Source organism: Peromyscus maniculatus, chromosome 6 (genome assembly GCF_049852395.1).
Source record: "Peromyscus maniculatus bairdii isolate BWxNUB_F1_BW_parent chromosome 6, HU_Pman_BW_mat_3.1, whole genome shotgun sequence".
NCBI classification, from domain to species: domain Eukaryota; kingdom Metazoa; phylum Chordata; class Mammalia; order Rodentia; family Cricetidae; genus Peromyscus; species Peromyscus maniculatus.
In genome coordinates this window covers 66,074,303-66,101,754 of record NC_134857.1, presented here as the reverse complement: position 1 = coordinate 66,101,754, position 27,452 = coordinate 66,074,303, and the positions used below count along the sequence as shown (strand labels likewise).

Sequence of the window (27,452 nt, the reverse complement as noted above, 5' to 3'; positions counted from 1 at the left end):
TTAAGGTGTCTCTGGCTTCTAGTCAGCACGTGGAAAACCTCTCAGCTAACAAAACAGCATGAGAGAAAGAGCTTGAGGCTGGCATAAAGGCGCTCTGTGTTCTAGGCCCAGCTCTGCAGACCTAGTTTTGCTCATTCTGAAATGGAAAGGAATTTTGAAACAATTGCTGTGGCCATCCTCATCCTATTACACTGGAAGTTTTTTAGGTTTTATAGATGTATTGTAGGTGCACTAAGGGTAAAGCACTCCCTCAGACCTCACAGTGGCACAAAACCCACACTGTCATTTGTGCCGTGCTCCCGTAGGAAGTGGCCACTGCTAAAAGGCATGTCTGTCATATCCAGTTCTCGCTGGGGAGGCTGATCTCTACAGGATGAAGATTGGGAGACATGAATCCACAAAGGTCTGAAGACTAAACATCGCTGAGTTGAGTACGAAGTGCTACAGAATGACGGGGGTGGAGGGCACATTACCTGAGTAGATCGGACAGAATTCTGCAATTTAAATAAAATTGACAGATCTTCTAATTGAATGGACACATACTTGTATTTTGATCTACTGTTAGAAACAGTTTCCCCCTCTACAGTGAACTTTTAGAAAAAACAAGAGCATGTTAATCCTCTGTTAATTAGTAGCATGGGTGGGCACTCCTAGCACGCATCATTAACTGCTAGAATATTGGTGTAGCTTTGGGGAGCAGAAGTATTCACATGCATACATTTTTTGATCCAAAATTCGTACTTCTGGGATTTTTTTAAAAACTGAAGACAAAATCATGACTATGCTTAGAAGAATATTTTTGGCATACTGATTTTGATACTGAAAACCTAGAAGTAAACTATATATCCAATCATTATCAGATTGGTTGAGTGAATATATTTATTGTTATTATAATTGTGCCATTAAGATAGAATTTATTAATAAGAGGGAAAAGCACTCCCTATTGACTAGCCTTTTCCTTTTCCACTAAATGAAAACATGCAATACCAATGGCACATGTAGAAACAATACACAGATAAGCAAAACTAGTATAATTATGTAAAACACACATATAATCTCACTTTCCAGAAGTAACCATGATTGACATATTGGGTTTTATCTTACAGGGTTTAGATTATATGCACTGCACATATGTATGTGTGTGTGTGTGTATGTGTGTGTATCTGTGTATATGCATATGTGCATTTGTAATTAGACACAGACATATAGATGTTGGCTTCTCATTTGTTTTGCTCTTTTAGCAGCAGAAGACATTTGGCCAGGGAGTACATTCTAATGAGCAGAAAGGCCTAACTTTGTTTGGCATGTTAAAGATCTAATGGGAAAAGCCAGGCATGCTGACTCATGCCTTTATTCCCAGGGCTTGGGAAGCAGAGGTAGGCAGAGTTCTATGAATTTGAGACCAGCCTGGTCTACATAGTGAGTTTCAGGCCAACCAGGACTATCTAGTGAGACGCTATTTTCAAAAACAAAATAAAATCCTAGTGTCAGAACAGTGCCAGCATACAGTAGGAATCGAATAAGCATAATTGAAACAGCTGAGTGTATCTGGACCATCATTCCAGGTCAGCTGTTTGACTCCTTAGTTGTTTTGATGACTGGCTGTGAGTGCCTGGCAGTGTGAATGGGCCTCTTCTCAATTTTTTTTTTCTTGTCGGCAACTGTAATGACCACTGCTCAAATAAATGCTCTTGTCACATGATAGATTATTAATTATAATTACTAGATACAATTACAGTTAATTATTTTTAGGATTGAAAATAGCATTGCTGGCAAATGTTTTATATATATATATATATATATATATATATATATATATATATATATATATATATATATTTCACTTTAGATAGCATTGCTAAGTGCCACTGATAAGGGTGCCCTATGTTCCCAGTGAAAAGCATGCAGTGTCTGGCATTAATTACCTAATACACTTGAGAGCATGGCTTTTTCTTTCTCTGCTGGGGTTTTTAGTGAGGCAGTCAGAGGTCCACATGGAAGGACTAATGCAAAGAGATGCCTCATACTCTTTATTCAGTTTTCTCCGATGGAAACATTTAGCATGATGAGTTTTGAGGGTTCTTTAATGTTCTAGGTATTAATCCTGTATAGCGGGAACTGGATGTTTCCCAAGGGCCACATGGTGAAGGCTTGGCCCTCAGCCAGTCCTCTAGTGGTGGAGCCTCAGAGGCAGGGCCTAGTAGAAGGGAGTTAGGTTACCGTTGGTGCTCTCTTGAAGGGGACAGTGTGTCTGTTTTCTGACTGCCATGAGGTGAACTGCCCCTCTCCATCCTGTTTCCAGCCACGGTGCACTGCCTCGCTGGAGATCAAAACCTCTGAGGCTGCAGTAAGAGGACTCTAACCCCCCTGTGAGTTGATTACCTCTGGTGTTTTGTTACAGTGACAGAAGGCTGTCAGGATTTTTTTTTCTTACTCCATACTTTGTCTTTTTTTTTAAAATCAGGTTCTCCCTTTCCCCTCTTCTCACCTTCCTCTTTCTTTCCTCCCTCTTTCCCGCTCTTTCTTTTTGAGGCAGTGTAGTCTGGGCTGATCTTGAATTTACTAGGTAGCCTATGGTGACCATAAACTTGTGCTACTCTTGCCTTAGCCTCCCAAGTGCTGGGATGATTTCAGGTTTGTGCCACCACATCTGCCCGGCATATATATTTTTTTTTTAATCTTCTTAATATAGGCTTTCACAGAGGATGTTTTTAAAATTGTGATGAGGTTCAGCCTCTCAGTTTTCCCTTTAGTGGGTCATGCTTTTTCTGTCAAATCTAAGGACCCTGCCTAGCTGGCATGGGCTTTTGGCTTTTTAAGAGACTCTCTCATTGTGATCCTAATGTTGTAGCATTAGGTAACTGTGTAGGAAATGGTTGGGATAGCCTTAGCTCAATCAACAATTGGTATCTTTTCCTTTCTTATATCTTGAGTTGGTGGAATGGAAAGGACTTTTTTGTTTTATGCTGTCGGTGTTTATAAACTATCCACTTCAGAATGGAGCTGAGAGTCTAGGCATTATCCTCATTCTTTCTCGGTTTCTCTACTGGTAAAGTACACTCTTCCTCCTTACCATGATGGCGGCAATGAACAAGACAGGTGAGTGCTTGGGTAAAGGGCCTTACCTGAATTGGGAGCAACACACCTTGAGTCTGTGTTTAGCAGGCTCCCATAGGCTCCTCTCCTAGTACAGCACAGGGGCATGACTGAACTGTCTGTGGAGATGGACTGACTGGCTTTTCATCCTGCTTCTGCACCTCCTTGCTTTACAGGCACAGTCATTTTTCTTAATCCTTCCCTTCAGTTGCTTCATTGGCACAGTGGGAATAATGTTAGTTCCTTCCTCATAGGATTGGTCCAAGGATTAAGACTGATTCAAGTACTTTGTGGAAAGTACTTGAAGGAGAACCTGGTAGCCTCTCATCTTGAACACTTGTTGAACACAGGTTCTTGGGCCTCCATCCCCATTCTTGCAGAATCAGAACCTGAAGGGATTGGCTCCCCAGGATATGTGTCTCAGCAAGACTACCATATTGTTCTTAGGAATGCTAACTAAAGGATTATTTATTTGCATGAGCGTGTGTGCGTGCGTGCGTGCGTGCGTGTGTGCGTGCGTGTGTGTGTGTGTGTGTGTGTGTGTGTGTGTGTGTGTGTGTGTAGGCCCGAGGGCCACAGCATGCATGTGCGTACATGTGGAGGTCAGAAAGACAGCTTTGTGGGGTTGTTTTCTTCCTTCCATCTTTATGCGAGTCCTGGGATTCAAACTCAGGGTGTTAGGTTTGTGCAGCAAGCACCCTTACCAACTGGCTCTGAAGACTTTTGATAGCCACCCTTGGTCCTTCTATGTCATATCTGTTTTTCCATGGCAGATGAACTTTGGTCTTTCTACAGTGATGAGGTGGATACTTCTGTTAAGGTGAATACCTTCTCTATAAGATTACTACTAGTGTTGCAAGATTGAGTTTCTATACAAAATAAAGCTATCATGGTCCTGTATATGCAGCCAGTTCAGTGGCCTGCCCCTAGGTCAGAAGATCATAGGGGTGACGGGGTCAGTAACAAACAGAGGCATAGTTACCATACCCAATTGTCTCCAAATGCAAATGATGGTAATAAAAAATAAATAAGTATTCTTCTACTATTTATAGCATTCTTAAGAATGTTCAGAACAGACTTAGGAGGAAGACTGCATTTGCAAATCTCTCTGTGGCAATTTTCTTCTAAGCGGGCTGTTCTAGGCTAGTAATTTTTCTACCAGTCTGTCTATTAGGGATTATCTCCAAGTGTAAATACTATGAATTAAACTCTCAGGATGATTTTAAGCTATATGGGAGCAGTACATACTTCCCTTCCTGAGAAGAACCCCATGACACTTCTCCCCTGAGCAATGTGGCAGAAAGTTCCCTTCCTGAGTGGCTTGACTCACATTTCCTCTAAAGAAGAAACTTGATGTGGGGGTGGGGGAGTGGGGGTGTGTGGACGGGGGCTTGGACCTGCCTCTGCTGAGTGGACCAGGCTCTGCTAACTCCCTGTGGGAGGCCTTACCTTGTTGGAGGAGGGAATGGGGGCTGGGTGGTTGTGGGGGGAGGGGAAGGCTGGAGGGGCAGGAGGAAGGAAGAGAGGGGGATCTGTGGTTAGTATCTAAAAGTGAATAAAACATCCTTAATAAAAAAAATAAAGAAGAAACATAACTGGCTACTCTGTATAATACAATGAAGGTTTTCTTAGCTCACTGGGGGAATCCCTGGATCTCCAGTGCCTTCCACTCCCTCTGGAAACACCTCCATCCCAAGGCACACTCCCTGCTGAGTGCGCTGTCTGGATGGCTATTTGCCATGAACTCTCAAAGCTGCAATTTGCTCTCATTGCTGATCAGTGTGCAGTGCTACAATAATTACATGATTTCACTCTATAACTCACAAATGGATTCAGTGTGTGTGTGGAAAGGAGTTATTTCCATGAAGTGGTGTTCTCTTGAAAGAATAGAGGCAAGCTGCTATGTGCCACGGCAGCTGTCACATTGGATATAGAAGAGACACCTCTAAATGATTGGTAAAGATGCTTAAAATATGGACAAGGGGCCTCAGTGGTAGAGTGCAAGGCTTTGACTTCAATTACCGGCACCATAATAACAAGCAAGCAAACAAAACATAGAAAGGCCTTACACAGGGATTGATTCTCACTGAGTTTTTCTTAGTCTCAGGCAGCCCAAGTAGGGCATTATTGATTATACCATTTATGAGTGTAGCTTATGCAAGAAAGACAAGTGAATGACCATCAACAGGCCTGTGCTTGAAGAAATAGCATCAGTGTATGTGATAACATTGAAAAATGTTTGATTTTTATTTTTATGATAAAACATTTAAGATACATATATATGTTATTTTTATGATTTTTGTGTCTGTTGAGCTACCAACGATCATCTAATTGTGGTACGATTTCTGTAATGGTTCTGTCTCAGAGTTGTATGCTAAAAACTGAACAATTAACCAAAAGCAGTGTCTATAAATATAGAAATTCTCCTTCTATAGTATAATGTGAAGTTTTAATATTTTAAATACTTAAATATGAGTAATTATGCATTTAGTAACATGGAAAAGTTATTTCATTTTGTACCATATTACATTTATAGTATAAAATTAATAGTTAATAGTTAATTTTTTAAATACTTAAATACAAGTATTATACATACAGTAAAATGGAAAATTCAATGTTTTCTTTCCCCATGAAAAATTCTTATATAAATGATGCCTACTATTTGATATTGGGTGATATAGAAGAATTCATGTTTCCAGTTCAAGGATTTTTAAAATATTCTGTAGCCATAAATCGAGACAACAAACTGGTATTACTTCAGACGTGAACTGATAGTTTTATGAACTATATTGGAGGTGAGAATAGAACTTTATTAAATAAACAGTAGTCCTGGCACACTTGCATGACCGCCTCTGTTCTACACAGCCGTGTTCTTTGCCTGCATTTGGACTCTTGCCTCAGAGACAGGTCTGACGGATCAGGGCATTCTGCCCCCACTGCCACTCCCACCCCTGCCTCAATCCAGGGCTTTGTGAGCATGGCTCCGCGGTCTGTCTGGCCCAGGTTTCCTCTAGGCAGTCATGTTGCAATCAAAGCAGGCAAGATAATTTGGATAAACCAACCATATAAGATTTTCTTCATACCATATTGACTTTGGCTTGAATCCATGAAAGAGATGTAGATGAAAAATATCCTCCTTGAAAGAGAAGATCTGCTGTTGGATATGTATTCACTCCCTAAAGGTATCCAGTCAGTTGGCTGTCCTTTGTGCCCAGCAGGCTATTAGGTGGAGCTTAGTGTCACTTTTTCTTTGCTCTGGATTCTTTTCCCATTAAGGCTCTCCCCCATACAAACTGGTTTTAAGACTGTCTCTTGTACTAATAACGGAAGATTAGACAATCCTTTATTACCTGAGAATAGTAAATGCCCCAGAATATTTGTTGACTGAATGAAGCACTTTGCCAGTCTCCACAGACTTGTGTTTGCTAATAACCCGGACTGAAGAGAGGCACTGTCAGTTCCGTTAATAAAGCATGAAGTGCAGAGCGGGGATGCTAATGCAGGCATAATGTGGTGAAATTGCCAGCCTGAGCCGCTAATTGGGCTATAGCCACTGCACATACATTTGTACGGCCCTTTATGTTTCCTCATTTCCACCAGGAGAGCACATTCGTTTGAGACTGCCGTCTGTGTCATCACCATCCAGGAATATTCATTAAGTTCCTCCGTGCTGGGGACTGTCGGGTTCCATCCCTTTTAATGAGTGTGGGTGTCGACGTTGAAGGGTGGGCTTTTATGTGACAGTGCTTTGTCCTGGAAGGAAGAGTCATCTTGGAGTGGCCATGGTTTTGGCCTACTGTTTTCAGGGCGCTAATTATATCAATCATGTATTTTTGTTGGCAAGCTAAGGCTGTGTCGTTAAAACAAGAGGTAAGTCAGCTGGTCTTGATGCTGGGAGATGTTAAAAGACAGGCTCTTTGTCAGCATTAGCCATTAGTCGGTCTTTATTCCGACCGTAAATAGTCCCCTTTCACACAGCGGATGTCTGTGTGCTTTCCTATGCTCTCCTTGTCTGTCACCCACTGAAGTCCACTTCTTCACACACCCGGCCTTACTTGAATGGAACATTGGGTTGAATGGTGCTTTGTTTTGATTTACTGTTAGTCTTAAATGAAATATTTTTAAATCAAGTAATTGCATAAAACATTGGACAAAAGGCATAGAAATCAAAATGGAAGGAAACAGTTCTTACTTAGCCCTCAGTGGACTGTCAGATGTGGCTGATCTTCCCCTTCTTTTATTCCCAGTATTAGGTGTTTGTAAGTTCTCTTCGTTTCCCTTCCGACTGTGTTTTGTTTGCTCAGCTCCGTGTTCTCACCAGCCCCATCTCTCCTCAGCACAAAGACGTTTTGTAATATGTTCTCATTTCCCCCTCTGGTGTTTTTGTTGCTGCAGTGACCAAAAGCCACTCGGGGGAGTAAGGGTTTATTTGACTTACAGGATAAAGTCCTTCATTGGGGAAGCCATGGGAGGAACCGGAGGCAGGAACTGAAGTGGGGACCACGGAGGAACACTGATTCTTGGCTTCCTCCTCCTGGCTTATTCAGCTGCCTTTCTTACACATCCCACAACCACCTATTCAGGGATGGCACTGCCCACAGCGGGCTGGCCCTCCACATCAATTGTCAGTCAAGAAAATGTCCTGCAGATTGGCCTACAGGCCAATCTGATGGAGGCATTTACTCAATAGAATTCCCCTTTCCACGTGGCCCTTGTTTGTGTCAAATTGACGAAAACCTAACCAGGACACTTCTCTTCTTTGTTTTCCCATGCTTCTCTGTGTTGTGCTAATTTCTTTATATTCCTCCTTTGTCCTGTAACTTGTTTGCTCAGAGTTCTTTATAAATTTGCAATCACCTAGTGAACTAGAGATCAACTCTCTGGCCTGTGTCACCCCTTCTGACCATAGTGCTTCTTGTATGTTTTTTATTAAGGAATTTTTAAATTCATTTACATACCAATCACAGATCCCCTTCTCCTCCCTCCTCCCACCCCTCCCACCTCCCCTCCAACTCACCCCACATTCCCTCTTTCAACAAGGCAAGGTCTCCCATGGGGAGTCCACAGAGCCTGGTACATTCAGTAGGGGCAGGTCCAAGCCCCTCCCCCTGCATCAAGGCTGTGCAAGGTATCCCACCATAGGTGGTGGGCTCCAAAAAGCCAGCTCATGCACCAGGGATGGATCTTGATCTTACTGCCAGGGGACCCCTTAAGCAGATCAAGCTACACAACTCTCTTGATTATGCAGAGGGCTTACTCTAGTCCCAAGGAGACTCCACAGCTGTTGGTCTAAAGTTCATGAGTTCCCACTAGTTTGGTTTGCTTGTCTCTGTAGGCTTTCCCCATCATGATCTTGAGAGGGTGCCTGAACTGGCTTACCCCAGGAATCAGATCAGTGAGTCCCCTGCCATCAGAGAGCCTTCATCCAGTAACTGATGGAAGCAGATGCAGAGCTCCATAGCCAAGCTTCTTGTACTTTTTAAGAGCAAGTCCTATATGCAGATGAGGTTGTTTACTGCCACCTCTGGGATGACACTGTGATGGAACCTGGGCATTGTATTAAGGTTTGCCTGGATCGGATATTAGTTGAGCCCCTTTGCTCTCATTGGCTGTACTTGCTCCTCTATAAATTGGGGATAGTCTTTCTGCTGGAGACCTGTGAGCCCCGAGTTGTATATATATCTGACACAAAGGAAGACTTTAGCAAAAGGATGAACTACTACATTGACTAAATGCTCTTCTAGTGATTGTGTTAGTGGTGCCTAGTATTTATCTTTAGGCAGGTACTGACCTACAAGCCTTGTGTGAATTTGTTCAAGACTTTCTCTGAGGAAAGAATTGGCAACAGCAATATTTTATACTTGAGAATTTGAGTAACTTATATTTTCATGTCTTAGTTTCTTAGTTTTCTGCTGTTTACATAAAATATCCCAACAAAAGCAACTTAAGGCAGAAATGGTTTCTTTCAGTTCACAGTCCCAGGTTATAGTTAATCAATCATCACAGGGAAGGAACTTGAGACATTGCAGCAGGAGCTTGAGATAGCTGGTTATACTGCAGCCACAGTCTAGAAGCAGAGAGATATGAATGCTGTGTTCAGCCCCCTCTCTAGCTTTTCATTTAGTCCAGGACCTGGCCCATGAAATGGTCCTGCCCACAGTTAAGATGTTCCTCCTACATCAATCAATGCAATTAAGATAATCCCCCACAGGTATGGCAAAGGCCCACCTTCCAAGTAAGTCTAGATTCTGTTAAGTAGATATTTAACATTAACTGTCACAATACTCATAGCCAGATAAATTAGTTGAGCTAGAATTTGGACCTAGGAAATCCATCCCTAGACTCTGTGCTCTTATGCACAGATTCTATTTATGTGGTAAAGTCCCTGATAAATGGAGAGAGACAGAGAGAGAGAGAGAGAGAGAGAGAGAGAGAGAGAGAGAGAGAGAGAGAGACAGAGAGACAGACAGAGACAAAGAGAGACACAGAGAGAGAGAGACAGAGAGAGTTTGGTGCTGCCATTCATATACCATGTTACATATGTGTAGACCATAGACCTCAGCTGGGTGTCATGCCTCCCCTTCCACTTTTTTTTTTTTTGAGACAGATTCTCTCTTAATGCTCACTGCACCACACACTAGCTGAGCTGGCCTGAGAGCTTCCACAGCTCCTCCTGCCTCTTATCTCCCATGTTCTCCAAAGAGCATTGGGATTACAGACATGTGTGTTACTATGTCCAGCTTTAATATAGGTTCTGGGGTCTGAGCTCAGATGATCAGGCTTGTGTGATGAGTGCTTATCCACTGAGTCATCTCTGCAGCCCTAGAAAAACCTCTTCTAGGACTCTTCTTGACCTCCCCAGCCCACAGTGACATTTCTCTGTCTGAATCCCTAGTGCATTTGGTAGACAGAATAAGTTAGTAATTGCTAAAGACCAGTCTCTACTATACAGACTTACTTGATTATAGTTATTGTAGGTTATCGTAGAGAATTTGGAATATGGAAACACCAAAGAAGAAAATAAATACACTTGGAGATAACTGTTAATCACAGTTTGTATGTTCTTTAAGTCTTATTTTATAATACCATGTACAATGCACAATGCATAATTATGTGAGTTTGCCTTTGTCACTTAATATCATTCTAAATCACAACTGAATGTGAACAGTTTAATTGCTTAATTGGTCTACAAAGAACATATTGCTTTCTCCCAACTTTCCAATGACTACAAATATTTTTGTAGTGAAATATTTCCAAGGTTGTCATCTTAAAGAGACTTCTGATAACCATGTAAAATTACCTTTTAAATAGTTTAACCAGTTTATCCCCATCTCTATAGTAGGAAAACTCCAGAGTATTTTTCAGCTTTTGTCGATGGCTGGAATTTTTTATTTTTTTTATAAATCTTTACTAATGGAAGGCAAGGGCCAGAATTTGAATGGCAATGAACCAAAAGTACCAAGTGTAATAAGATGTGGTACTCTTTGAGTATGGTGTGGTTGATTTTTTTTTTTTAAAGCAGTGATGTGATAGACCTTATTAGATAGAGTTTTTGCCTCCTGCTTTGTCAATGAGCCTACTGGGGGCCAGAGAGAAGATGTGGTGGTTTAAATGAGAAATGTCCTCCATAGGTTCAGAGATTTGAACACTTGGTGGTGCTATTGGGGGAAGTTATAGAACCTTTAAGAGCTGGGGCCTTACTGGCGGAAGCACATCCCTGAAGATGTAGTCTTACCTTCTTCTAGTTCATTCTCTCTTCCTCATGTTAGTTGCTAAGATACGGTCTTTCAGTACCGACTCTAGCTTCCTGTAGCTATGCCTCTTCTACCAGTCTTCCTTTGGGACCGTAAGCCAAAATAAACTCTCTTCCGTAAGTTGTTCCTGGTCATGGTATTTTATCACGGTAATAGAAAAGGAACTAATACAGAAATCAAGTAGGACGGAAATTGGTACCAGAGTGTTACTACAAAGAACCCAACCATATTGTTTTCTGAAGGCAGGAGCTGTAATTTTTTTTTTTTTCATTTTTGTTTGGCAGTACCAGGGACGGAATCCAAGACCTCACACATTTTAGGCAGGCACTCCACCCTTGAGATTTACCCCAGCCCCTCGCCTGCATTCTGAAGGAAAGGAAGACACAGAGGTTTAGTGACAGAAACAATGTGACGTAGGAAAAACAAAGTGAGTTAGAAAACTGGAAACCAAATACCTGTTCTACTCCTAAGTTTTCAAGGTCACTAAATTTTTACTGTGCCACATTGTTTATTTAATTTAATATATTCACATAACTGGCTTCACTTACATGAAAGGAGGTACAGCTTATGACCATAGAATAAAATAATTGATGCTTTCTTTGAGCTCTTCAAGACTAAGGTAAAGGGATTCAGATTAAGTTAATCTGATAATCCAACTTCCTCAAGATTTGATCCTCTTTTCCCTACATAGGGCTTCTCAAGTGTCAGTGTTTAACAGATCACAGGGCAAAGAGTGTGGGACCTGAAATGTGGCTGCCCCTCAGTCAGAGGCATTGGTACCACTTAGAATGTTCACTTTCTCTTCCTAGGTTCTTTGTGGATGGGAGCTTAGGGGTGATAGAGTAGGTGGCTGTGTGGCTTTTCCCCCTCTTCTGCTATTATATTGAGAAAGGGATGGCATGGAGTTAAACACTGGAAACGGACTCACCTTGGTTTTTCCCTGCCTTGGAACCAGTTCGCTGAGCCAGCCCCTTGGCTCAACACTGCTTTGTAGACTCACAAGGTGGAATGCTGACTAGGAAAGTCTTTACAGCATGGATTAATAGTTTTATGTGTTAGTAACATCGGATGAAAAGTAAATGCAACCACTTAGCTGCTCAGTCTTTCTGTGGTATTGTGAGGATTTTAAGCTATTAAAAGGATAGTAGTTTCAAGGCTAGAAACATGTTAAATTCATGTCTCACCAATTACCAATAAAATTGACTAAAATTATAGAGGCAAACTATTTCCTTAGTCTTTTCAGTCTCTGATTAGAGTGGGTTCTTTCTATTCAGGAGCCAGGAGAGACTCCTGGGACTTTGCTTTGTAAGTGAGGCTATCGATTAGCTCTGTTTGCCTTCTGAAGAGCTGTTATCAACAACAGTAGACTTTGGTTGCATTCTGGAGAAGTGGCAGGACAGCCACAGGTATATAGCCCTATATTATCTAGCTACACTTGCAAACCCTGGAAAGAGTTTGTTTTTGAAAGAAAAAGGTGAGTACCTGGCTTAAGTTTTTATTCTTGTTCTTGATGTTGTTGCTATTTATATATTTATAAATTAGCCAAACTACTTTTTAGCCTAACATGAAGGATAAATGACTTCCAAATGGCAATATAAATGTGCAGGGCTTTAGGTAACACAAAAACTTGTGTTACTTCCTAAAGTAGTTTGGTAGTCAATTGGAGCTCTAAAGGACGGTGCATTAGAAAATATCAAGTGAGCATATTGAAGCAGGCTTGACGTGTGTTTGCCAGTTTTCTTAGTAGAGGTGGAGATGGCTCCATATTTGAAGGCTTGTACCATTTAAAATAATACTTAAAACCTTTCCTTTCCTAACTACCTTTAGAAACCTCAGATGTGTTGTTTCTTAGGTAATTGATGGCTGTGCTTGCTATATACCATCTTGGGTGTAGACTCTGAGGTGGGTATTTGTAGTTAGGATCTGTGCTCTGATCTATCCCTGGCCTGGGCAGAAGACATTTATTACCAGCCATCAAATCCCAAGGCCCGTCTTGGCCCTCCAGAAAGCTGGGATACTGATCTCTCAGAGTTATTCTGAATATGGGATTATCATACTTTCTTAATCATGAGTATGTATGGACTGCCTTCAAGCAGAAGGCTATAGTCTTGGGCAAAGTTTCTATTTTCAATAGAGATCAGCTTCTGGAAAAGGGCGGACAGCAGCAATGCCTCTCCCAACTGAGGGAATACATCTTTCAGTCCCAAGGAGACAGGGCTGCTTACACATTCGTTGCAATGTTATTGACTCTCACATTCAGTAAAAGGGGAGGGAAGGAGAAGCCCCTTGTGTGTTCACCAACATATTTCTCATCGACTTGCATGAGGTTTTTCCTGTATCCCTCTCAGCTATGTGTTCACACACATGGGGCACTAAGTAAGGAGCTGCTTCTGGTGAAGTCATCCCAGACACTCTCTGCAGATTGATTTTTGATTTCTCCCTTGATATCCTCCCAGCACAGACCCTGCATCCTGCCAGCGATGGGACTTCTGCAAACTGGTTCCTTCTTCTCTAAAATGGAAAAGACAGTCCCAGTCAGCCCATACAGCCACTCACTGGGTGCCTATAAAGATGGACGGGCAATGGAGGGTTGCATCTGGCATAGATCCCATGCTCCCTGGTGGCCAGTGCTACCATTGGCTGGAGCAAACATTTCCCCCAATATTTTAGTTACTCTTAGTTATTGTTCTATTGCTGTGTAGAGACACCATGACCAAGGCATGGGAATCAACTCATGTGTAATAAAAGATAAGCTCCCCCTCTTCCAGAAGTTCTGAGTCCAGTTTTGAAAGAACTATGCCAGGTCCTATGTTGCCATAGGGAGACATATTTAAAATAAGAGGTTTAGAGAGGAAAAACGTTAGTAGATAAGCTTAAGAAGATGCCATGTAGTAGGCACTCAAGTTCAGCACAGTGTTGTTCAGCTTGGCAAGTAGATAGATATTTTGCTGAAATTTAATGGGAGTGTTCTATTTTGAATTTTACTCTCCCCCTCTCTGTCTGTCTGTTTGGCTCTCTATGTGTGTATGTGTAACTCTGTGAGTATATGTGTGTGGTTTGTGTATATGTGCATGTGTATATACACACACACACATACACACACACACACACACACACACACACTCACACACACACTCAGATATCTTTCCTATTGCTTTCCACCTTACCTTCTGAGCCAAAATCTTACACTGAATTTGGAGTTTGCATTTTCAGCTAGGCTGTTTGGCCAGTGAGCTCCTGGGGTCCACCTTTACCTCTTCAGCACCAAGGCTACAGGCTCAAGTCACTATGTGTAGCTTTTCCCTGGTGCTGAGGATCTGCAATCAAGTTCTCATGCTTGTGCAGCAAGCACTTTATCCAGTGGACCACCTCTCCAGTCCTACTTGAACTTTGAAAAACAACTCATGCTTAGAACTGTATATGGGACAGGAATGTATGTAACAATCGCCTTTAGTCCAGACAGATGGAATTAGACTTTAGGGTGTCAGTTAAATGTGTCTACTTCCTTCTGATAAGTCCGCAACCATTTCCTGAGCGTGTTATCATTGTGCTGGGTAGATGGTAGTTTTATATACCTACTCACAGTCAGTGCATGTGAACAAATTTGAATAGTTTTGCTTTTTAAAAACCTCCACTATGTAGTTATCCTATTTAATGACTTTGAAAAGATTTTCTCCAGAGAGAGAGCCAAACTAGAATTAATTATTTTTTAATCACATATTTTTTGATAGCATGTTTTGCTTTCTGGTTCTCCCTATAATTGTATAAGCTAGATTGAGGCAAGGATTCACAGGGGATCTGCTCAGACACTTGTTTGAAGCTCCCAGAGGTACTGGCTCTTTGATCTCCTTGTGAAGTGCCTCTGATCTTTTATTCTGTAAGGTGTTTGTGTGTCTGTGTGATGGATGTTTCACTGACCCTAGTAAATGGAAGAAATCTTCCCCAGCCCTTAAATATATTGCTTTCCCCGTTCTTTCCGAAACACATTCTTCTTGGGTAAGAACACTTTAGAAACATTTGGCACCAAATCAACAGGATTGTGTCCTTTAATGGAATTTGGAAGTTCTGAGAAATGTTTTGATTGGTAAGAACTCAGTTTTGTTTCCTTTTCCTTGACTTCATCCCTCTTACCTGATAACAAAACAACCCCTTTCTTCCTCTCTGTCCTTTCATTATTTTTTTCTGAAACAAGAGTATCAGATTTCATTGAATTTTGAACCTTGGCATGTTGTCACTTTCCTTTTTTGACTTGAAGGAAAAGCTCATAGGTATACAAAGCAAAATAAATTATGAAGAAAATAGTCTGTGAGTTAAACAAAACCAACCAAAGTTTTGGAACAGAATTGGAAGGATTGCCATAATGTTATAGAGAGTCTAATCCATGATTCAGAAAATGTTAGTCATGTTGACAGACCACTGATTTGACTAATTACTCCATAGGCTGGATAGCTGATTCAATTGCTCAAGTCACCTAGTAATTTTGATCAAATCAACGAGTAATTATGGTTTTTTTTGCAGGCAATAAATATAGAATACTGATTATATTAGATGGAAAGTGTTACTGTAATAGACTCATGTAAACTATTTAATTCTTATGGATGAAATTCTCAAAATAGACAATAGGAAATGTGTAACTTTCGAAGACAATCCCTTTATTCTTTCAATTAACAATATATTTATATGCAATATTCTCTGATGATAAATACTCAGACTTTACATGTCTTTAAATATGATAAATGTAGTTTTGGAAGTCCAAAGAACTAAACATGGCCAGATTTAAAAGAAAAATTCTCTTTGTAGCTCTCACAGAAAGAAGCTATAGGTTAGCTGGAATTTATCACTGCAAATTTTCCAGCTCATTGATTAAATATTAATACTGAAACTTAGTTGCTTATATTTGTTTTGTTTCTGTTTTATAATTATACTTTCTCTTCCTTTTGAGAAATGTTTCTATGGAACATCCTGTTTATTACTGAATTTCTAATTGGCAGTGTTTTTAATACTATATTTGTGGGAGTAAGTTTAAAATATTTTAGAAACAAGGACATGTTTACTTAATGGAAAAAAATCTGTCTTTTAATTTTAATCTGAGCTGTCTCTTGGATCACTTACCTGCTTTAGAGTCCTTGCAAATGAAAACAGGAAATATGTACATATGTAATGTACATGGAATTTGGTGTAGATTTTGGTGCACAGAATTCCTGTTTGTGAAGTTTCTCCAGGGTAGCTGTTGTGAAAATGTGTTGTAAAGTCACTTCTTCCATTGTATATGTTCTTGTCTCCCTGATTTCTCCTCCTCAAAAGGCAAAAAGCAAAACAAAACCCCTAGAGGTCGAGGAAGGACAGAGGATGGTGACTGCTGAAGTCCAGGCCATTTGGAATGTATTCTTGAGGGATTGACTCTAAGTGTTCACTAGCTGTGTCCTTGCCTGGGTGCAGTTTCTACCTGCCATCTCACTGTGCTGAAAGTAATTCTCACACCCAATGATATGTATTATTTCTGTACATTCTGACTCATACACCTACTGCTTTATTGGGGTTTCAACCATTTATCCAACTTAATGAGAAATACGTTGACTTCTTTAAAATGCCTTGCTAAGGGATACTTGGTCATAATTTTGAGTATCTTCGTGCCTTGCCTTATTTATGTACTCTTATAACCTAATCCCCAGAGAAGTTGCAGGTATACATATACATTCTAATAGTATAGGGTCTGATCATCAATTTTTGCTAATTCTCTAGGGCAGAGGATGGAGTGAATCATCACAGATGTATAGGCTAATATCATACAAAATTATTTTTGTGAAAGGAAAAAAAAGAAGGAAAAAAGGTTTACTGTTTGCTTCCATATTCCCTTCACAATGCCTTTGCTTTATTTATTTATTTTTTTGGTGCCAGGGATCAAACCTAGAGCCTTACATGTGCTAGGCGAGAGTCCTATGTCTGAGATACATTCTGGGCCTCCTTTGCTTTGGAAAGATAATTGAGTCTAACGTGCAGATCGCTTTGTAGTGCAAATAGGAACCCTTGCCTGTTCCTACCCGTGGTTCCCATCTGAAGCTCAGACTCCAGGAGAGGTGAGGCACCGGTGTGAAACCTGTCTGAAGCACGACTTAATTTAGAACACCGTCTTTGATTTTCCTTTCCTTGTTCCTCCTTCCTAATAGAGGCATTACCACACATGTATTAATCTAGTGACATTTAATTAAAGAAATATAGATAGCCTGAAACCATCTAGTCCAGGCCAGTTGCTCCAGAGGCAAGAGTACACCAACTGAGGCAGGTGTAGGAAAGGTGCCACCTCCAGCTGCTTTGGGGGCCTTTCTCCTCACGAGGCCAGCCTCTTGGCTGGTCTGCTTGGCAGGTGGTAGTGACAGTCAGCCAGCCAGTCAGCCAGCCAGCTTTGCTGTGGCAGAGGAATTTCTTAATATAAGTCATTTTAACTTTTGCTCTTGTTTCTTGCAAAAGCAGAAGGAGGGAGCCTAAATTCCGGACCGTGAAGCAGACATGGGAGCCTCTCTTACCGCTCTCAGCAAGCTACACAAGGGCTTTTCTGTTGGCAGGTCTCTGAAAGGTCAGCAACTGATGGCTAGTCCTCCCCTGTGTGCCGTGAGCTAGATGCGCATGTGCATGCAGGCACGTAAGAGGTGCACAGGCGTGGCGCCTCACTCCAGCAGAACACCACACAGTGAAAGGGGATCCGATCTCTTGTCAAATTCTGCCTTAGAATTCCACAAAATGATGCCTGTGGCAGGAAGAGCCAACCCTCAAAGTACCCAGCTCTGCTCTTAATTGCTGAATGTTTTGAAGAGGGAACGTTTAAGAAACATTCAGGTCCTGGAGAGATGGCTCAGTGGTTAAGTAAGAACACGGGCTGCTCTTTCAGAGGATTCGGGCTTGGTCCTCAGCACCCACATGGCAGCTCGCAACTGTTTGTAACTCCAGTTTCAGGGGATCTAATGCCCTCTCCTGGCCTCTGTGGGCACAGGCATGCAAGTGGAACACAGACACACATGAAGGCAAAACCACCCACACACATAAAAGGAAAAATAAACATATTTATAGGTAATGAATGGTACTTGATTTTCAGATCAAATTTTAGTCTTTAAAAAAAAATAAGCCAGATTTTATAGAAGTTTTCAAAAAGTCCAAAGTAGAAGAGTGGGAGGCGTTAAAGCTACTGTCATGTGACCGTGGGGGAAGCTGTAGTACAGGAGTCCTGTCTGTGTCAGGAGAAATCTTTGTAGTGAGCTATATTTATATCGGACTCACTCTGAGTTTTCCTTTTCTTCTCTTTTTCTTTCTATTTAAAAAAATTTGAAGACAGCATCTCACTATGTAGTCAATCCAAGCTGCTCTTGAACTCACGATCCTCTTGCCTCTGCCTTCTAAGTGCTGGGATTATAGGTGTGTGTCACTACACACAGGTTTACTTTAATTTCTCTTAAAAAGAGGTCCTTGAAAAATTTTACTGAGAGTCTCTTGAAAGTCATCTTGGGGAGCCCGGGGATTGTATTTGGAGATCCACTGATCTCTTTGACAGAAAGCTTGACAAAACATTAACTTCATGATTACTGGAGCTATGAATGCCACTGATTGAAAATAAGCTGCGTAAAATTAATTCTGCTGGTATTATTGCACAGCAATATTTAAATAGCCTTTAAAAATCAGTGCTCTGTAAAAATGAGATCACCAGTCTTCTGAATCCTTTACCCTTTTCCAACATGTGAGTTTTGTCCATATTTATTTCGCTGGCCTTTAACTGCCTCACAACTACAGATGTGCAGCTGGCCCTTATTCTCTTAGCATGTCCGCATCCACAGATTCAACCAACTACAGATGGAAAATATTCAAGAATAAAAACGTTGCATCTGTGTTGAACACATACAGACTTTTCTCCTTGCCTGTGTCCCTTGACAATACAGCTTTTAAGTTATAAATACTCTAGAAATGATCTTCTGTGTGGCAGGAGGATGTGTCTTGAACATCCACAGATTTTGGTATTTCAGAGGTTCTGGAACCAAACCCCTGAGCATGCTGAGGGACAACAGAAGTTGATTTTCCTCTGTAGGTGCTTGTTTTAAATGTCTTCTGAGCATTTCATGGCCAGCCAGCATGTTGTATTAAGCTGCTCATTCTCCAGCAGACGGCTGTCCTTGTGCAGGTATTTGGCTTGGTCCGAGGACTCAGAGGAGACTGAAGAATGTTGTTGTTGCTGTATTTCACTTGGACTTGGGAACTTTTCCTTTCACTTAGGATGTTCTTCTGCTCTTTTTGTTTGCTTGAATAATTAAGAATATTGGGTGGTGGCGTGGCCCAGTGGGTAAGATCGCTTGTCTCACAAGCCCGTGAGCTGAGTTTGATCCCTGGAGCTCACCTGAACGTGGAAGGAGAGAGCCAACTCTATATATCTGTTCTCTGACCATCATGCATGGACCATGGCACACCCCCATCCACCTAATGCACATGCGCAAATACACCCCGCCCCACTAATTAATTAAATGTCATCTGCTAAATGGAAGTTCCTTTTCTCATTGTTGTGATAAACTGCCAGACAGAAACAACTTGAGGGGAAAGGGTTTATCCTAGCTCTTTATTCCGGGAATTCAGCCCATCATGTCAGGAAGCAATGGCAGCAGAGTGGCTTATGACTGTGGGGACAGAAGCATGAGCTGACTGTTACAATGCAGTGACAGTCGGGTGGAGATAGAGAGCTTGGGCTGGAACCAGGGCCAGGTTAGAACATGAGATCTACACCCTAATTTCCAGTGACCCGCTTCTTCCAACTCAGTCTCACCCCTGAAGGTTCTACAACTTCCCAAAACAGTGCCACTCATTGCTGAAGACCCAACTGTTCAAACACATGCATCTGAGGAAGACATTTCACATTCCATCACAACATTTTGCGTCTGACCTCCATAGGCCTATGGCCATCTCATAATGCAGAGTACGTTCTAACTTTAAGAGTCCCCATCATTTTACAACCCCAGCACTGTTCGAAGTCTCCTCATAACTCAAGGTAATCGGTTAGCTATGAGCTTCTGTAAATCAAAGACAAAGTTACACATTGCCTGGCTCCACCAGCTTGGTATAAGCCACCACAGCCCCATACATCTTCTGGTCTACATTTTTGCTAAGCGGCACTGTGGGGATGCTGCTGCCATGGCCTGCTCCCAGCGTGTGATGGAGTCTGGCCCCCTTCTTCCACAACGCCTGTGGCCTTGGAGCACTGAGCCAGTGAAGACATTCCCCCTTGGCAGTCCATGCAAGGCTATCCTGGAACTCTACTTTCTCAGGTGCTATTTTCTCCTTTCAAGAGAATTTATATTTTTATACACTAGATGGACAGAGTCTTGCCCTCCAGGGACCTTTCCCATCACCCCAGTATAGAGTGGGAAGCTTCTCTTTAATTGCACTAACCTCTTAACAATAACGACCATTTTGTCTACATCCTTAAACTTACCTATGCTTCTTTCCTTACCAGGCTTCATATTTTTTCATATCTTTCTTCTCAATATTTTGCTCTCTTTCATGTAAATCTGATTAAGAGCAGTAAATAGTAACCCAAATGCTGTACTATATTGAAATTTCTTCCACCAAATAGAAGCTCTTGTAACCCTCTGAAATGGCACAAGCACAGACTTTACTGTGCATTTTGTATTAGCTTTGCAGTCTTCTCAGCTCCCACCAGAATGGCCCAATACACTCTGTTTTTAGCATCCTAGGACTTCTGTAACCTGTTGCTCCATACTCTTCCACATTCCTCTTGTAAACTACTTCCAATAGTCTATAAACCACAAGGTTAGATTTTCACAACAAAACCTTATTCAGTGATACTGATTTTTCTGCACTAGTTACTTTTCTCATTTCTGTGACAGAATACCTGAAGGAAATAACGGAAAAGAAAGATTTATTCTGGTTCATGGTCCTGAAGATTTAGTGTCATGGCAGGAAGGTATGGTGATGAGTGGAGTTTGAGGCTGTCCTGCCTGAAGTATGACACAGCTTGTAATATTGCATTGGTAGTCAGGATGCAGAGTGTTGACCTAGACCTGGGGATGGGCTATAGCCAACAAGTTCTGCTTCTCAGCAACCCACTTCCTCCAGCTGACCCCAACTCTAAAGGTTCCCAGACTAAGTCACACCACCATCTGGAGACCAAGTGTGCAGGTATGTGAGTCAGTGGGGGGACATTTCATGTTCAAACCATAATATTAGTCCATAAATAAGGCACGTGACTTAAAAAGTGAAAAGGCTACACAATGAAAGTAAGTCTCCCTTCCATTCAGTCCCCTGCCCACCTAATGTCCCACATCCTTACGGTTCCTGTGTGTCTTTCTAAGGACCATCTCTGTTTTTTTAAGGCATGGTAGCGATTAAAGGAATGTCCCTGTCTGAGGCCTGAATTAGACAAATTCCCTCTCTGTTCGTATAGGTCTTCATTATCAGAAGTCACAACCCCCCACAGCTGGCACTAACGTAGTAGTTTAGGATCTCACCTGTTAGGCTCTTTTGTACTCTGTACTGTTAACAATGAATAAACTTTCAAGTAGCTTTTAAACTTTATTGAAGAGTAATAGTTGATATACCTAGTGTCTTAAATAGCCTTAAAAGTCACAAACCAAGTTTCAGGTATGAATTTACATATTAATTTTTATTTTTTCTTTCTTCTTTGATTCTGCTTATCATTCCGTTGTAGGGAACTTCAATGTGACCTAGTTGGAAGGAAGCCCATTCTTGTGAAATTAATGTGTAAAACATGGTGGGATTATTCCTTGGTATATTAACAGTGCTCTGCAATCTTGTTAACTGTTTTGAAGCTGGCATTTATCACAGCTTGAAGCCATTTGGAATGTGTGCATGGTGAGAGTTTTCTTTGTGCATATTCTCTGTATTAACCAGTGACCTGCAAGGTGGCGGAATAAAACAGGTTACTTACTGAAATGATGGACATTGAGCAAAGAATGGGTCAGAGTCAGACTCCACAAGTTGAAGGAAGTGCAGGAGAACCAGGGGCCTTATTTCTCCCAGTCTAGCATTGCCAGACAATACTGTGAGAGGGTGGGGGTGGGAGTGGGGGTGGCCGGGATTAGAGCATGAGGAGGATTTCCGTTTAATAAGGTTTTGCTAGGCTCTAAGGAGAGGTGGTTTGAAGCCGTTGGGCCCCAAATGACCCCCCCCCACGCTATTAGTTATAATTGAGGGCAACCAGTCTACCTCTCTTCAGGTGTTTCCAATATTTGAAGAGTCATCACCCTTAGATGCAATTTTATGTGGTAAGCACATTTACGGTAATAGACTTTTTATGTATTTAGTAGCAACCAATTTAAGGCATTCCAAATGTACATTCTGAAACAATGAGTTTTTCTATTGACAGTTGTCCAGAAAAAGGAAAAGACAAGATAACCAATTGTAGAGTTACTGTTGGGTGGTTGAGTTTTAGGCTATGGATTCCTTAAAGGAAATGTCTTCACCAGTAAAAATAATACAGATACAAATCCATTTACAACTAGAATTCTTATAAAGATAGTTATCCAAAGGCATTTATATTTCTTTGGTGGTTATCTGATGGTAACAGCTGTGATAAAGAACATAAAATAATTACTTGAGTTGGAAAAAAATTGAGTCCCAGCCACCTAGCTAAGTGATGTTTTAAATAAAGAACTCCTCCTCCCTTTGCTCCTTAAGGTCTTATAGCTCTTAGAGGCAGAACTAGACACAGAGACCTGAATCCTGTCTGCCACCTCCACAGCCAAGTTCTGAAGTCAAGACTTAATGCTTCAGTTCCCTGGCTTAGCAAACAGCTCCGAACTCTTGGCTCTTACTCTTTCTGCAAATCAACAGGGCTATCAGGAGGGGATGGAGCAGAAATGGAAAGGGAGCCTGCCCTGCCTTTCCATCAGGTTCCAGGTCCTGCTCTGACCTGGTAACTCAACATGAACGATGCAGCTTTGCATGTTCTGTCTCTCTGGGTCTCTGACCCGAGCTCCTGACCTCATCTTTCTTCTGCTCTTTTAGTACACTGAAACCCTTTGTCATGTATCGCCAAATTCCCCATGCTCATTGGATCCTTCTAAGTAGGCTTGCAAATATGGGTACATTTCTCTTTAATAAAAACCTTACTTTGGTTCTGTTCTCCTTAAGGGTAGCCATCCCTTTGGCTTTACCTTAACTTTTTTTTTTTTGATAATTCATTGTGACAAGTTAATTACTTTTAAAAGATTAAAGAAGCAAAGAATAGTATGAGATTATGTGTAACTAAATGCCAAAATACTCATAATTTATATTCAGTCTGCTGAGAGAGTGGCATGTTAAAAATAATTACTGGAACTTTCAGAAAAACAATGTGATTTTTGACACCTGCCTAAGTCTTGTAGCTTTCCAGAGGATATGAAGTCAGACTACCTGGCATGAGGTCGAGGCAGTTTTACACTGGGACGAGGTGGGATCAGGGAACTGCAGATTCTCAACTCGTTTCCCCATGTGTTAGCTCACAAAGCACTGGTCTTTACTGTGACATTTGAATGCATGCACTTGAGTATGCTTGTTCTTATTCATCCAGTTTCCTTGATGATTGATCAGCTTCTGAGGATACAGGGAAAAGGAACCCTCAGGACCTCCATTTTGATGATTGCATCTCATATTGTATAATTTTTATGATATGGGACATACATTTCTTCTTTCTTTAATAATCAAGGATTAATTCATTCAAAACAGGGCCAATAAAACCACATATGATTCTTATGGCTACTATTTCTGTTACATCAAAATTTAATATGAATTTTCTTTCCATATTGATGAGATAAAATATTCTCACATATAATATTAATGAGATAGAAATGTAGCCAATTAGTAATGTCTTTGGAAACAATATACACGATTCTACCTTTGTTGTGAAAATTTTGTGATGAAGTACTAGGCTGTTATAAATACATTTTGGGAAGCTATCTCTTTTCTACCCTTACTCCTCCAAAAGAATTTAGTAACTACACCCTAAAATCTGTGTGTGCTTATAACTGTTACAAATAGTATTTTGCACACATATGAGAGAGAGAGAGAGAGAGAGAGAGAGAGAGAGAGAGAGAGAGAGAGAGTAGTTTGTTTGAAGAAAGAAAAAAAATCACTTGTTAGAGTCAGAGCAGTCTATGGAGCTCTCTTAAGTATGGAATTTGAGTTTCCAGGAACATGTGTATTTCTGGGAAGTGTTGGCTATGTATCAAGAGTGACAAGCTGCACCCTAACACACTCAATATCATATGGCTTAGACTAAAGAGAGCAGAGGGCACAGAGGAAAAAATGACTACCATTGACTACCATGCTTGTGACTCACACCTTCCGGTTAGTGACCACTCACTGTCTCTAGCTTTTGGCTTATGTTTATCTCTTTTTTTTCCAAGACAGTGTTTCTCTGTGTAGTCCTGGCTGTTCTGGAACTCACTCTGTAGATGAGGCTAGCCTTGAACTCAAAGAGATCCATCTGCCCCTGCCTTTTGAGTGCTGGGATTAAAGACGTACACCACAACTGCCAGGGCTTTAATTCTCTGGTACTGGCGCAAGAGATGGGGAATGGAAACATCTAGCTTCTTGATGTCTGATTGAGTTCCATGGTATATTTGTGGATCTTCTGGCATCGATTTTCCTGTCTCCAATTTAGGTTATCTGACTTGCTTCATTTCTCCCTTCTCTCTCAAGTTTATGCTGTTGTTTTTGTATTCATGATACATTTTGAATCTTCAGGCACCTCTCTTAAAAAGTGTGATTAGAAAAGCATAAACCAAAAGAGATGCATATTTTCTAGAAAAGATAGATTCCTTGAGGGAGTAGGACCAGAGACTGTATTGTAGCCAGAAAGAAGAATATAACTTCTTAGCAAGTGCTCTGGAGTTGGGAACTAGCAACTTAATGTTCTGTTTCTATCAAAACTGACTGGTAAGCTCAGAGCGTTGGTTAAGGTGTTTTCCCTCTGAACCTCATTCTTCTCTCTCCAAGAAGGGTAAATACAAGTTCTTTCTGAGAACCGAATTAAGGCATCTTAGAGAACAGCTTTCTTCCCTTTATCTTTCCTTGGAGGCAATTGGCAAGGTATATGTTCCTTCTTTGCTTTGAAGAATGGTTTTTTAAAATCCTGGAACTGGAAAGCATCTCAAGTATTGCAGTTTTCCAATCTCTGGGATAAACTAGATGCTTTGGTTATCTTCATTCTCACTGCATTCTCTGAATAAAGGCGTTGGCAGTTTCTTGGACATATAATGCTTGGGACAGTGAGGAAGTTGACTCACAATCTGGTTTTATTGCTCAACACAAAGCTGCAAACTTAAATGTTGATAAGCATGAGCCAGGTACTCTAGGTGACGTAAGGAGACCATAGGAAAACCAGTGCTGTGGGAACAGGTGAATCAATGCTCTACAAACATGGGCTTGCCACCCCCATAAAGCATCAGCTGGGTCCAGTAAAGTACAGCTACTTGTGGCAAAGAGCCATGGTCTTTAGTGGACTGTGTTCGTTGAAAACAGCCATTGCATTACTAGGAAATACAGGTTGGGGAACTCATCTATTTACAGAAAACATGGCTATAGAAATTTTCACAGGCTGTTTTCCTCAAGTATGTGAATGTGTAGTCCTTACAGGTCTTGCTTCCTGTGTACCTCAACACTCTACTACTCTTCCATTCTCCTTTAAAAGCATACTCAAAATCATTTATTCTTGCATTCTTCCATTCTTATGACTATTTGAAAATATTTTCTTTTTGAAATATTTTTGAAAATATTTTCATTTGGTTTGTCCTCCCACCTTTAGAAGTACTTGTTTTGAATATTTCATATTTTCTTGAGTTTAATTCTACACCCACAAAGAACTTTAGCCATAAATCCAACTTGAATCACCACCGGATCTGTCCTCATAATTTTCGCCCCCCAAGACAAGGTTACTCTGTGTAACAGCTCTGCTTGTCCTTGAACTCGTTTTGTAGACCAGGCTGGCCTTGAACTCACAGAGATCCACCTGCCTCTGCCTCCTGAGTGCTGGGAATAAAAGTGTGCGCCACTATTGCTTGTCTGTCCTCACATTTTGTGGTTGTTGGAAAGGAGAAATTGATCATTGTTCCCTTTGTGACAACCCTGCACAAATCTGTAGTTATTTTCTGTAGTTATTTTTCTATCTATCTATCTATCTATCTATCTATCTATCTATCTATCTATCTATCTATCTATTATCTATCTATCTATCTATCTATCTATCTATCTATCTATCTATCTATCTATCTATCTATCCATCCATCCACAAACCATCTATCTATCATCTATCTACGTGTGCACACACACAGTCACGTATGGGCATGTCATGGCACATGTGAAGAGGTCAGAGTATAATTTACAGGAAGACTCCCTCCTTCAACTGAGTGGGTTCTGAGGATTGAACGCAGGTTGTCTGGCTTGGCAGCAAGCCTTTCCTGCTGAACTATCATATCATGCAGGTCCAAGTCTGAAGACTCTTATCATGGGCTGTTTCCCAGTGCTCTGATAATTATAGTTACTTTCTTCTGGACTCTCTCCAATCTGTACACTGAAAGAAATTATATTCTAAACTCTACCCAGTCCTTTTCTGGGCTGATTGAACTGGCTAGATAATACTACAATCTTATTGCTTTTTTCAGAGATCCCCACATATTCAAGGTACAGTCTGTGACCCTAATATTTTTTTCCAGTGATGGTAGTGTTGTAGCTAAGATTTCTTCATATCTTATCCACACAATTCATTTTGCATTTCTAAGTTTGCCACCTTTTACTCACAGTTAATAAGACGCTATCTTGTTTTTGATGGGCCATTCCTGATTGTCATCCTAACCAATTGTCAACTTACTTGGAATATGATTATATTTCAGAAAAACTAGAAAACTTCACCTACTTTATAGCCACAAAATAATTGATTTAGAATCACTCTTCCTCCCTCCCTCCCTCCCTCCCTCCCTCCCTCCCTCCCTCCCTCCCTCCCTCCCTTCTTTCCTCCCTCCCTTCCTTCCTTCCTTCCTTCCTTCCTTCCTTCCTTCCTTCCTTCCTTCCTTCCTTTCTTCCTTCCTTCCTTCCGCCTTTTTCCCTCTTTTGTGATGTAGCATATCATGTAGCTGAATGTTTTCAGTTTCGTTGTAAAGTCATTGAGAAACAATAAACCAGCAAAACTCAGTTGTTTTGGGCCAAGGAAGATGATTGTGTGTGTGTATGTGTGTGTGTATGTGTGTATATGTGTGTGCTTGTGCATATTCATGCTCATGTGTGTGGGTGCAATGTGTGCTGGTGTGTGTGCCTGTGTGTGAGAGTGCACGTGGAAGTGAGAAGTTGGTGTCAGGTGTCTTCCTTGATTTAGTCCCTGTCCACTGTATTGACTGAGGTAGGGTCTCTCAGTTGAAGCCAGAAATCACTCTTTTGGCTCAGCTAGCTAGCCAGCTTGCCCCGGGGCTCTCCATCTTGGCTTTCTGAGTGCTGGGATACATAGGCCACAGCACCCACCGAGCTCTTACGTAGGCTGCACACGTGCAAACACACACTTTGTGCACTGAGCTCCAGCCATGCAGCTCACTCAAGGTTTATTAAGCTGTTTTTTTCCTG

The 27,452-nt window shown here is 41.2% G+C and overlaps 1 protein-coding gene across 10 annotated transcripts in view; it reads left to right on the top strand.

Moving 5' to 3' along the window:
• The window catches only part of Fhip1a (FHF complex subunit HOOK interacting protein 1A), a 236,394-nt gene that overhangs the window by 112,813 nt on the left and 96,129 nt on the right, over nt 1-27,452 (top strand). The gene's annotated exons all lie outside the window — the stretch shown is intronic.